We start from the raw sequence: 14,912 nt of genomic DNA on the forward strand, positions 1-14,912 counted from the left end.
AGCAGATTCAATACCTACTTGATACCGTCAGTAACGAATCGGTACCAAAGTTTTGAATTTTGGTATCGGTACGGTACCGATATTTCCAAAATTTTACCTTAAACACGGGTACCAAACCAAGAATTTGTGATTTTTGGGGTCAGGATTTTCGGTATCGGTATGGTACCGATCTCATCCCTAATATCGATTATAATCATTATATATTAAACATTGTATTTCCATGAATTATACATGAATTGTACCATCTCAAAATCTAATTCAACTATCTAATCTAAGTATACTAATAAAGGAAAATAATTAAGATGACGTGTCAATCTAACATCATTTTTAACCTAATCTTTCATCTCATTCATCCTACCTATCCTACCTAATCTTTCGTCTAATTCTCTAATTTCCTATCTTATTCATCCTGGTTATTCATGGGTTTGATGACTCAAAATAATTTTGGCAAATGAGTTATAATTTCTTTTCTCATTCTTTAATTTCTCATCTAATGTATCTTACCTATCAATGGGTTATGTATCAAAACAATTTTAATTTTTGGCAAATTGGTTATAATTTTCTTTCTAATTATAATTCTCTAAAAGTGGATGGCGGCGCAGCTTGTTACCCGCTTACTCACATCTATATTGTAATTGGATCCTTTTGTTCATATGAGTTTTAATATAAACAAAAAAAACCTCTTATTTCTTTTATCATACTTATATGTGTAACACCGCATCTTTTACCCTCTTTAATTTAAGCTTAAAAGTAATAACTTAGGAAGTACAGGGACCAAAAGTGCAAATTCTGAAAATTTGTTCCCATCGCGATACGCGACGGGATAACAATCAACCCATCGCGTAGCGCGATGGGCTTGGTGAGTCACCGGACACGTGTTGAACACCGTGTTGACACATGGCGCAATATGACAGGCTACGTGTCATCACCGTATAAGGCGGTGTAAAATGGCGGCGTCGCGATACGCGACGGGCCACAAGGGACCTATCGCGTATCGCGATAGGGTTCAAAAACGGATATAAAAGGGGAGGACGAGTATGAACCCCATTCATCCCAAACTCACCTTCATTTTCACATAGTTAACCTAGGGAGGCGTGCCCAATAGCCGTGACGAGCCGACGTGCCATTTTCTCGTAATACATGCAAGAAACGAAGTTGGAATTAAGCTAGCAATCACATAAGCGAGTAGATCAAGTCCTGCCTTATCGTGTTATCAATCTAAGCATCCGAATTAAGGTATGAGTTATGTTTAAGTTATTTGAATTATAGCTTTGACTAACAATCGAGGCTATGGCCTTTAACCTTGATCGTATTTTACAAACATTCATTAACAATCATGTTTTCATAAAGCGTTACTTCATGATAAAGTAATGTTAAACAAAAGATATATTTTGACGGGCATGTAGTAACTGGAAGGGGGATATCATTAGTAGTAAGTTTCTTGCATAAGGAAAAGTAATTCGCATAAATCCCAATCAACCGAGGGACCCGTTTACTTACCTGGATAAACTTACTAACGTGATAGAACCTATTAGGGCAAAGCATGCTATATCAAACGTCACATAAAACTAAGTGTTTTCATTCACAATCAAAGATAAACGATTTCAAGGTTAAGCTTACAATCATAGCTTAACATCATTCAGAACATTCATACGAACCTATTTATGTATAGGTTAATATCATTCACAGTCAATCAATCAATCAGTCAAGGTTTACAACACCGACGGTACAGGTGAATACGTTCAAACCTTTTTGATCAGTCAAAATATATTTATACTCAATGAGACGAACGGGTGTTTGTCTTAACGAGTCAATCAATGTCTACATGAGATCGAGTAATCTCTAAAACTTTATAATACAAGATAGAAAATAAAGTCAACTCAGACCGAATACACATGTGTCTGGATCCAAACATAACCGTTCAGCCTAATCATTCTAAGGCTACGTGGCCGCGGGCTAATGGTCATAACTAGTCTCCCGGAAAAGGGCTACGTGGCTCGGGAACAATTGTGTGTGTAGGGCAGTGGTACATAGACCAGAAGTAGAAATGCTTCTGCTGAGCTTGTAGAGAAAACTATATTTGTATTATATTGTCATTCAAATGTTTTATTGAGTCATACGTGTTCACCAGCATATAGCTGACGTATTTTTCCAACCCATTGCAGGTAATTAAGCATAAGTAGCATTAACAAGGATTGGAGTCTTAATGAAGATAGAAGCGCGTACAAGATGGCTCCGTTTTTTATATAAAATCCTTGTAATATAAAAAAAACATATCTTTTGTAACCCAATACTCGGGTATTAAATTCCCGAGTAAATTTTCAATGTAAATTAATATTATATTCAACTTAAAGTCTTCCGCTAAAATTTACCCATACACTCTGATATATTTACAAAACAGGTACCAACTTGCGGTCACACGCCTAGGCCCTAAGTCGGGGTGTGACAATATGCATGGGTAGTGAGCCAAAACAATTATAGAAAATGTTGTATATAAAGAGATTTTTTTGAATGTGTAAATTTGAGATTTTAAAGTCTTATTGTTTATACTATATATTTTATTACTTTTTACCTTTAATTTTGTTCATTTTTTCCAAATAACGGACCTTATTTATTTTTATTATTGAATAAATCCCGTATAATATACGAGTTCAAAAACTGTTAGTATATAATATAAAAGAAAACCAAACCTTATATAAAATCTTATAGTTTTACGGTAGGAATTTAAATCTCGGAATCCAAACACAAACCAGGGTTGATGTATCGATGTGCATGTGGCCATGTTGGTGTATCGATGGAATTGAAAGACACGTCGACGGGTCTTTTTTGGGCTTTTAAACTACATATTATAACATAAGAAATGTGACATCTCATTTTAAATTGAACCGATCTAATAAGTAAAAAGATATATAAAATAAAAGAAGTTGAGTTTTAACACATTTTAGTCAACAAAGGCATACAACAAAAAGGCAATTAAAAAGGTAAAAGAAAAATTGATTAAATGTTAGGGAACTAAACTAAAAAACTTACCCTTGTTGGTGTATAGCGATGCGAACAAGTCAAACAGTTTGCGAGCTATTTAAAATCGGCTCATGAAAAACTTGATCAAGCTAAGCTAAACGAGCTCGAGCTCGAGCTTCGTTTATCTAGCTCGTGTTGGTTCCTAGGCATAAACGAGCCTATATTTATTATTATAACGTTGTAAATACACAGTTTTGTTTTGCTTTTTATCAATAGTACTAACTTTTATTGAAGATGGAGTTGTATTAAAAATAAGTTATTTATTTTGTTTTTTGTATTATAAACAACTTTTGCATGTGTTTTAATCAGTATCTTATACGGAATATAATTATGCACTTCGACCACGTGACAAAAAAAAAATTGTAACATTCTAGGACAGTCGTTTGGGTTATTTAATCAAGTTTCGGGTTTCTTGGATTGGATTCCATGCGTTGTAAGGTTTTAATTATAAGTTTATAACCGAATACAGACCCATTTTAGGTTCAGTTAATTAGTTTCAGGTGTATGCGGGTCGATTTTAATCGGTAGTTGGGGTTGGTGAATGGGCCATTAAGTGAGATACAACTTTTGACTTAACGAAAGAATTATGGACTTCCTAAATGGGCTGCTATATAGATTCATAGTTTGATGTTAACGAGCAAATGAAGTCCTTTACAATGACATAAAAAAGGAAGTCGCAGGCCTAATAGAAATGGGTGTAGTTATTTATGTTCGGCCGAATTTAGCAGGCTATTGAAATTCAAGCTTGGAAGTTGGAACCATTGAGAATTAGGTTTTAACCGGTGAGAACATGCACAAATCGGTTAACCGGTTAATTTAATAACTGATTAGTGGTCAACCTTCAACTAACCGGTTAATCGGGTTGGGTACTACCTGGTTTTCAAGCTCATTAGCTTATTAGCTATGTCTAATAAGACTTTGCGGTCTTCGGTACAAATCTTTACTTTCTTTCTCATACCAGTTGAGCTAAAGCTCACTAACGATATGTTTTGTTCATTAAGTATGTTTTTATTGAATAGTTATGTGATATGTCTAATAAGGAGTGAAGTAATGGGTAGCCCATTAATTTATATACAGTGCTAATGATATTTAGCCTTTATTGTGTAAAATTATTAATAATAAGTTATCAAAATATTTAACGTATCAAACAATAACGAAATATAGTTGAATATTAAAATGAGTTAATCAAGGTTACAGATGAATGATAATTTTATAGTTTTGTCACACCATTAAAATGGACCCATTGCTTTTATCATTCTCACAATAATAACACCACGTATACTATTTTTTATTACAAATGCTTGCAATCATTTTCCACTGCTCGTTCATAAACCACTCATAGCAATTACATGTATATACATTATACATTGACTGATCAACATAAAACCAAGTTTAAGTAATTAACAATCTTGAAAACCGCAAGAAGTGTGTGTGTGTGTAACTCCTTCTGAAAGTTTGTATATTGTCGTGTAATTTATAAGAACAAAACATCAAATGAAAAAGTTGATAAGAAGAAAAACATTGTCGTAGGGATGCTATTTGTTCATATATTGAATGTTACATGTTTTTTTACCATGTATATGAGAGTTGCTAACTTTAAAGAAAAGTCTCTACCGATAAATGTTGTTAACGCATTTATTGTGTCCATAGTTGTTAGAATAGACTAAGAGTCGTCTAGGGCTAAATATATGTCAAAGTATAAGCCCATGCGCATGAGATGTATGCTTATGATGCCTCATACACCTAGATTAGTACCCACATACACATAGAGCGTATGCGTATGGAGCACTGGCGAAGATTGCTTAGGGCCAGGGGTGGACCCCCCCTGTTTTTTTACGCAATAGTGTAAATTTACCCGTTTTCGTCCGGAATATTTTATACGTAGTGTAAATTTAGCCGTTTTCGGCCCAAATTTTTTTATACGTGGTGTAAAATTTAGTCGTTTTCGGCCAAAATTTCTTATACGTAGTGTAAAATTTAGCCGCTTTCGGCCGAAATTTCTTATACGTAGTGTAAAGTTTAGCCGTTTTTGGCCGAAATTTTTTATACGTATTGTAAACTTAGCCCTTTTTGGCCGAGAATTTGAGCCCGGCCATCTTCGTTTGTGAAATTTTGTATACATTATGAATCCGCCCCCCCGGGTGTCTTAGTCCAAGCTTCGCCACCGGTATGGAGTTCATATGCATAGCCCATGCGCATGGGAATATCCGTGCGCATAAAGGCCTATAAATAGGCTAAACTCATGTGTATGGATCAGAATTATGGCCATTTCTTCAGCACTTTGTACCGTTATGCTATCAAATTCTCTCTATGATGATAAGCTGCCTAGAGATGCACATCTAGGCGGCTCGAGCTTAACCGAGTGTGTATGTGTTGATGTATGATTGTAATCATTCGGTTATACGCCAATGAGAACACGTTTTAGCTCGATTATCATCAATTTTGTCTCAATTAGATCATGTATGGTTAATAGCTCGTATACCGTTTTTACAAATAACATGTCTGTTTTTTAGCGTCATGAACGAGACGAATGCTCAACATGTATTAACGTTTATTTAAGAGGCGGTAACATGATGCGCAAAGTTTTGAAAAGGATTCACTCTAGGCAACAAAAAAACAAACATAACTTCTCGACAGGTGAAATACTAAACAACATTGGTTGGTATGACAATTTGAGTACTCTAAATAAAATCAAAGTCATCCAGGATAATAAGTCCTTAACAAGTGTGAGTATAACACATAGGTAAATCCCAACATTAGTCGTGGAGGTGAAGCAAGCATGTTGAAGCGCAATCGATGAGTCCTTAAGAGAATGATTCTAACATTTTATAGAATCCCATTTCAAATGTATACATGATAGATTTTGTGTTCATAAGAAATGTTTAGCCTCTAACATTGACGTGACACCTTGGACAAATCCTAAACCATTTCATTGTGCTATGTCCATAGAGATATACCGGACCAAATGGAATGTCATGTCTCAAATATCACAAATGTGTGTTGAATGTATTGGTTAAGATGCGAACTTCACAGTTCGACATGCTTGATTAAGAGCAAATCTATGATTCGTGACCTATTGAGAAGTTTCCACTCAGGCAAAAAAAATCATAATCTCTCGTGGGCAAAATGAACAATCTTAGTTTTATGAGATCGGATGTTAAATCCCAAACACATTTTAATTGTGTCGCCTATAAGCAATGAGATAGCTTTACGATAAATCGTGCTTAAATGTGAGTAGTACCACGGTAAGTGAGCTTTTGAGGAGGTCGTCACTTAAGTACCAAAATCAAAACCGTGACCTTAATTTTGTTGGACAAAACGAACAATGATGATCAATAAAGGGATTGGGTAGTAAAAGCAAAGTATATTACCTCCAAATATGTAAATATGAGATTAACTTACGAGGGAAATGGAAAAACAATAATGCTTTTCGTCTTTATGCAGCTTTCAATAGTGTAAGCGTGCAATGTTACAAAGGTATAAAGTACAATCTCTTAGCTTTTGTGTGTCATACAAACAACTTTAAAAGCATCTTCTATAAACTTATTTTTTTAAAATTTTATATATTATTAATTTACCAAATAATAAAAACAAATTAGCAATTTAACAAGTTGATAATACCCAACAGACTAATTTAAGTCATTTATATTGTATTCTAGAAAAGAAAATGAAATAAAAGGAAAAATGTGTGATGCACCAAATACCCCACAAATAATAATAATAATAATAATTACAAAAACTGTGATCGATCCCATATATAGTTGTGAAAATAAAACTTATATATGTAATGATGCCACACGTATATTTCAAATCACCATCATATAAAATTCATTATAACAAGCACTTTTGTATTTCTTTTTTCTTTTGGGTTAAAAGTGTTCAAATAAATTTAGCATATTATCCTAATTGTATAATGAACTTTTAAAAACTCTCACTCAATATATTAAGTGGCCCGAAACTAGTTATTTGATGACATGACACCGGTTTATATAACTAAAAACTTACAAAATGTGCACTATGACATCTCACGCCTTGGTCCACCTCGAAGAGTCGAAGGTATGCAATTCTTTTTTATTATTTTCTATCATTAATTGTATTCGACCCTAACCCGGTATTTTGATATTATATATTTATATACACCACCAATTGCAACATCACGGTAAAAATATATACACGAAATCTATAATCAAATAATACATGAAGTGGTTTTCTAAGAAAATTCAGAGTGTTGATTCTTCCTTGTACACTTATCCCGACCCACTAGTGCCTGCTCCATTGTTTTTCTCACTCACCATACAATCCTTCTTAAAATGACTAGGTTTGGCACACTTCCAACAAGCCAAGTTGGGCCATTTGCTAGAGGGAAAATTCTCATAATGGCTCATTTATTGAATATGTTTCCAAGTTTATCCTCACTAATTCAAGTTTTTAACTTTGTCCCTTTGGTATCTCGTCGACGACGATATGATAGTGAACACCGACGATGCGTTACTGAAACAAATAGGATAACGACATGTGGTCGTTCCACGATGCGTTAGTGATAATGCATCACTGCTACCCTACGTTAGCAACATAACGCATCGCTGCTACCCTACGTTAGCAATATAACGCATCGTCGACCCTATGTTACACGCATCACATGTCGTTATCCTATTTGTTTCAGTAACGCATCGTCGGTGTTCGCTATCATGTCGTCGGCGACGAGATACTAAATGGACAAAGTTGGAAACTTGAATTAGTGAAGATAAACTTGGAAACACATTCTATATATGAGCCATTTTAAGAATTTTCCCTTTGCTGGAAGCTTTGTTGATGGTTTTAAACTTTTCTTTTATCCTCTTTAAACTTGTTACTTTGGTGTGTTTATTTTATAATTTTTATTTTATCAAAGTATTTCTATTATGTGTGTGAGAGAAAAAGAGAGAGTGTGTAAAGTTTTACATAAAAAGATGAGATTTTTAAGAGTGTTTTTTCTGAATCTATTTGTGACGAAATTTCAATCTGTCTCTAATTGTTTGAGCTTCAAGCCCGACTAGAAAACTCTGATCCATAGGTGGAAACCCTAACAACCAGGTAAAATCACCCCCTAACACAGATGCCGGAGCTCGAACCGGCGATCTTTTCTAGTAAAAGCAACCAGACTACCACTAATCCAGAAGGTCCGTGGTACATAAAAGTTATATGATAAGGTATGAAACAACTAGATTAGCATGTCCCACTATTAAATGTGAAAATAAAATACGACCAGGAATGGTGAAGAAGATTGGTTGTTAAATGAAGTGGTGAAATGATGGCCGACATGGCATCATCAAAGTGTTAGTAACTTTTACCTTTAACAATTCATTCAATTCTCTTCACTTTTCTTCCAATTCGTGGACCACTTTTATTATCAATTTATACATATTTACAGGAATTTGTCATTATGAATTTCTAACATGGCATATGCATAACACCAAAGTTCATGATTGGTCTCGGTTTGGTTTAAATGGTTCGAATTAGTTATGGATCAAACTCGCAAACATGTCTAGCTAAACAAGGCATGTGAAGGGTGAACATGACAGGTTCATGGGTAAATCCGTTTAACTCATTTATTTCTTATTTTTGTTGTAATTTGCACTTACATCGTCAAGATCCAACGTAAAATACTAAAGTTACTCGTTTCTATAAATTGAAAGTGCTTATAAATGCATATAAATAATGTGTAATAATGTGATATTGGTATAGTCCCCACAAGAAGGTGGCAGACAAGAACGCATTTATGAAACACGAAAAGTAGTTTGATGGTTTATTTTAAGTCCATCGTGGGGGTATTATGTCAAACATAGGCTCAAAAGGTATCATAAAAGGAATTAGTCTAAAAGATCTTGTGTTACCTTAATGTTTTTTATTATTTGCCAAAAATGGCCCCAAAGTGTAAGTCTTTTACATGTCAGCTTCACTGTCTGGACTCCAGAGTTTGGAATATATAGTAATTGTTATTATCTTATATTCAAAGGTGAAATGAGAAAAAATGAGTGTAATCTATAAGTGTAAATATAGCAATATCACTTGAAGTCAAAATATAGCAATATCATATTTAAAATAAGAAAAGCATTATTTCATTTGGGATTACCTGGTGAATAATTATTAACACTTCAAGGCTGGCCAATTTCGAACAACATTTATATAAAAACGTAGACGAAGAAGCAAGAAATCACGATAAATTCGAATTCAAAGAGTAATAAAAACAAACTAGCTTTTAGAACTCCACGCGATGTGACGAGATTGTTAAACCGAACAAGAAGTACACGCAAAATATTAAACCACACACATGTATTGCGATGGGTTGATAATGATAATCAAACAAACTTAAAAGTATATGGTATGTTACTAATAAGGGAAGAAAAGTAAAGGTTATTAATACTTAAAAGGAAGAAAATGAAAAGCTAATAAAGTGTATGAAAAGCTTTAGTTTAGTGAAAGAAAATCAAAATTAGGAGATATGGTACAAATGACAAAGCTTAGGGTGCAACCCTAAACCAACATCAAAATAAATAGTGATTTATATGACTTGAAAGCATTTTACTAATTATCGATTATCTAATAGAAGTAAAGGAGAGAGTGGTGTCACAAGATGAATTTTTGTTTTTTATTGTCTTTTTTGCTTTCTTGTGATTTGACCTTTGACGCCGTTATATTTTTTTGGATATTTTAATGATAGTTTCTTGTATATATTTTCGAAGGTAAGAAACTCATGTAACGAAACTCTTTTGATGGAGTAGCCAAATAAAGCTAATTAGATTAGAGTTTGTTATTTTGGTTGTGTGGACTCAAGTTCGAAACTGGTACACTATAGTAAGATATTGCACTTTTTTAAGTTTTATTTTTGATGTGTCGCTAAGCCCTTATTGGGCCTTGTCAGCACCATTTCGACTTTCGGTTTTAGTATTGGTAGCATAACGAAAACCGATCGAACGTCAATTTTTTTTACATGACGGAAACCAACTGAATTCGCGTAAACTCACTGCGTCAGCGTCTGGGACTGACAACGTCATCTGTTTTTTTTGTTTTAGTTACGTACCATAACGAACGTAATGAAAACCGACCGGATACCAATTTTGTTTTTGTTTTAGTTCTGGTACCGTAACGAACGTGTAGGAAACCGACCAAATTCGCTTACAGCCACTGTGCTTTGTTTTAGTTCCAGTACCACCATAACGAAAACCGACCAACTGCCAATTTTGTTTTGGTTCCGGTACCATAATGAAACCGGCTGAATTCGCGTCGACTTACTGTCGCAACGCCCGAGACCAACAACGTTTGAGTTTTACCACCATCTAGATTTCACCGACATGCCCCGGCGCAACGTGCGGGGTAAAATTCTAGTTAATATATATAATGTTCAATAACTTTTTTTTGGCCTTACAAGTCCATTGGTTGGACCGGTTGCAACATGTGTATGATGCCATGAATAATGTAAAGCTGAATATTTATGTATGTATGCATGATTCGTAGAAAACAAAATACGAAACTACTTAACTTTTAGATGTGAATGTGAATTTCTAATGTTAATAAAATGCTTAGAAAAGAAGCCTAAAGTAGAAAAGAAAAAGAAAAAAACTGAAATTTTGTCAAACCACCAGTTAGGTTCATTGATTTAAATTTCAACATAACAGATCAAGCTGAATGGACTAAGGCAGTTTAAATAAATAACCGGTTCCTAATTTAATCGGATAAATCAAATAATTAGCTCTCGGTCGAATCGGTACATCAGTTGGTTTTGATAAAAGTGGCCGTAACTTAGCTTGAGTACGTGCTATCGGTAAATGGCGTCCTACAATTTATCAGCCATAATCTCTAAATTGAATGTATGATGAAGGCACTCTAATTTGTAGGGAAGGTCTCACTGGGATATGGGGAAAATATGGGATGTAAATAGTTTTAACTTTTTGGTTTTGTCATTACTATACCAAACTCTGGAAAACATATGTTGTGTTAGATTGGACTTTGAAGTGTCAAAGTTAGCGTTAAAACAAATGTTGTCACATAAAAGTTTTATGAGAAAGTATAAACGTCAAAGCTTGTGTTGAACACTCAAAAAAGTGGAGCTTCCTATTGTTTTATTGAGCATGCTCGGGTAATATAGAATAAACAAATACTTAAGCATTATGGTAGATAAAAGTGACATAGCTTTAGTTAGACTTTGAAGTTATTACGTGTTGGTGGCTGACAGCAACATATGACTCTTGAAAATCGGATTTACTAGAGAGAGCGTTTATGAGGCCAAAAGATGTTGAGTGAGTGCGAAGGTTGGACGAGTAGCTTCAAAACTGAGCTTCCCATGCTTTGGTGGTTTCCCTTGCCCGACAAAGTCATCAACAAGGTATCTAGATATTTGACATTGCGGGCAAGGGTGAAGAAGTAGTCTTGCATAGCGTGAGTAGATGTTGGGTTGACTCAGGTCAAACTTAGTTGACTTAAAATTTGTATTTTTTATTTTCTTAGGTCCTAATTAAACTAAGTATAACTTTTTTTTAGTTAGTTTTCAAATTATCAAAAATAACTATGTTTAAGTTCTTCAAATTTATTGTATCAAAGAATATGTCTTGAATTTAAGATAATCGTTAACGGGATCTGACATGTGTTTAGCACTTAATTAGCTTATATATTATTTAAAAATGAACTTGAAATATATAATTAACCAATGTTACAAGAAAGTGGAACAATAGACACAAGATATGATAAAATAATGAATCAGTATGTGAATTGTTTAGTGTTCAATAATCAATCAACAACTTTCTAAAAGCTAAATTTCCCCACTCCAATATAATCAATCAAAGTAAACCTAACTATGAGATCTTTGAACAATTTCTATGTTATTGAGAATTATAAGTTCACTATTTATGTTATAATATTTGCCTCAAATTATATACAGCATCTAATAAAGTATCATTTAAGCTTTATCCTATCTTTATGTTTTTCTTCTCATAAGTATGAGATACTTTTACTATGGTATGATTCAAACTTCAAATTACTTCAAGTGTATCAAAGATTCAAAGCTCCAAGATACGCATTTTCTCCTCTAATTATCTGTATTTGGAGATTCTAATTATCAAAGATTCAAATTTAATTTGGAGAATTAAATTATCAATATATTGTATATATAGCTGCTTATTTTTTTTATATAATATATACCTATGTAGATAAAAACAAAACACGCCACAACTGTATATACGGAGTTTTATAATAATCATATATAAAAGTTATAAGCGAAAAAGTGTAACACTTGTTACAATATTGATTGGTTAAAAAAAACAAGTGAAAAATTGTATATTTAACTAAAGGCGAGGGTTTCTTATTGTAATTTTTAAGAGAACATTATGTAAATTTAGTGTAATTTATTATCCTTTGAAAGAAAAAATTACTAAAAAGCTTTACATATTTTTAAGCGTACGGTGCAAGTGTTATATCCATCATACGTTTCCCGAACTCTTCTTTTCATTCACTCCACCTTTCTTTAGTAGACATTTAAAGAAAGCGAAATGAACAATCCTTGAAACACTAATGCTCTCTGCCTTGCGTCTCTCTCCCTTCGATTTCTTTCTTCATTTAAGACGAAGGAGATGAAGCCAGAGGTGGTGGTGGTAGTGATTTCTTTCTCCGACTGATAGTGGCGAATTCTATGATGATTATGCTATCAGATTACTCAATTTACGTTTCATTTATACTCAGTTTCGCTTGAATGTTTCTCCACTTCTTTCATAATCACTATTGTGAGATAAATCAAGTGATTATCAAGTATTAAATCTATGCTAATAATGTTAACGGATTGCTTTTGATAACAAAAGTGACAGTTAGATTTGTCATTAACTTTAAGAATGAATTGTTATCAGCTAATAAATAATAGTTTGATTTATTAAAATTTAATTTTCAGATATTAATACATAACTTTTGTTATCTTGTTATTAATAAATACAGAATATTAAACAACTTAATATATGATTAAATTATTGAAAAAGAAATAAATTAGCATCTAGCAACATTCCAAAAGGCCCTCAAAATTGAGGACAATCTTTTCAATTAGGGTACCCTCGTGATCATTTGTCTCTCGCAACGCCTGTTTCTAACCTTGTACACGTGTACTCTATTTTTGTTTTATTTTTAGGTGATAACAAATAAATAATACTCCGTAATAATAATGGAAAATGCACGGCTATCTATTATTGAAAATCCACAATGCTAATGAAAGTGAATATCATGTCTCGTTAAGTCGTTTTGTTTGTATACCTTATTATTGTACGAGACTATCATATTACGTTTGGTACTTAAGTACACTGAAGGATCCGTGAAATTTTCACAGGGGCAAGAAAACTTTTTAGTTGGCATATAGTTGACCATAGCTACATAATTTTTTTCTAATAGGGTTCGGCCGGTCGTGTCAACTAATTGTTATATAATTTTTTTTGTCCGGCTGGACCCCCTCCGATCGGCTAGAATCGGGCAGGCTTGAGTAATATAGAAAAAAGATAACCAAACAAAAAAACGTGAAACTTCATTAGAAATACATAAATAAAATGTCATATGTCTAATTTGTTCTTTACGAGTTTTCATCTTTTGAAACTTAACAAAAACATCATATAATAGCATGTCTTTTTCAATACAAATACAACTATCGTTTAAATTCTCATTACCCATTTGATTACTCAAATCAGACTTCACATAAAAGTATTTTCATCGTTTGCAGTTGGGACAGGTAATACGAGAGCTAGCCTCAATAAACAATAAGCCAATACAAATGAAGTTGGTGAGCAAACATTTTCATATGGTCTTTTGTCGTTCTCGAATTCTACAGGGGTCGGTTAAGATTTTAACATACATATATATCACTAAAAATATTTCTTACAAGGGTCGGCCGACCCCCGTCTCAAAGGGTAGATATGCCCCTGCTAAGTATATGCATATTATATGCTTGGTACCAGGTATAGAAATACAAATACATTGAGTGCCACACATCACACATGTGCATAATGTTCATAAGGTAATATTGAATTCGAGTGGAAGCGATAAGTAAAGAAAAAAAATCTTAAAAATAACATTTTTTGTTGAAATTTTGAATGATAAAAAGATTACAAAAGAATTGCATATACATGGATTTTCTAACTTTGACAGCGTGTCAAAATTTTGAAATTACAAACATCAAATGAAAATTGAAACTAAAATATTATATAAGTTTTTTTAACGGCTAACGAATCCTTCAAATGGCTACTGACTAAATTTACAACATCGGGATACACTCCCCTTCCGATATAAGGAAACCCTCACCAGGGCAGGCCAACGCCCGTGAACGCTCTCTCGAAGGCTCATTGCGGTGAGATAAACTTATTTATTTCAAGAATCCAACTAGTAAACACAACCTACTCACCTAGTCTCCCATCATCAGCTGATACTGTTGAAACTAAATGATGGAGCAGTAATCGAACATGAGTCACAAGAAACACCAAATCTTTTCCTTACCACTCCATCACAAGCTAATTGGGGATCTTAGTTGTTTTTATAGCTAAAGAACGCGTCTAATCAATTATTAAAAAGTTTGAATGTTTTGAATCGTGAGTAGCATGTCTGGGTGAAACTGGAGGCCTAAATGATTGATTTTGAGCTTGACAGCTGGGCCAAAACGCCTACAACCATTTGCCACATGTCCGACTAGGCAAGATCTTTTCGTTGATTTGTAATGGGTCTCGTAATTTTATATGTAGCCCAAGATATGTCTTTTTTTTTAAATTTGAACAAACACATTTACTTATCCCTATCAAACTTATTCATTCACAGGCTAACTCTTGAATCAGCTCACAATCAAATACTATAACGTATATGTTATCACAATTCACAACTATATTTGGAATATTTTATAA

Source organism: Bidens hawaiensis, unplaced genomic scaffold (assembly GCF_021521415.1).
Source record: "Bidens hawaiensis isolate Kalapana, Puna unplaced genomic scaffold, B.hawaiensis_p1.1 tig00002553_1, whole genome shotgun sequence".
In the NCBI taxonomy this organism is placed as follows: domain Eukaryota; kingdom Viridiplantae; phylum Streptophyta; class Magnoliopsida; order Asterales; family Asteraceae; genus Bidens; species Bidens hawaiensis.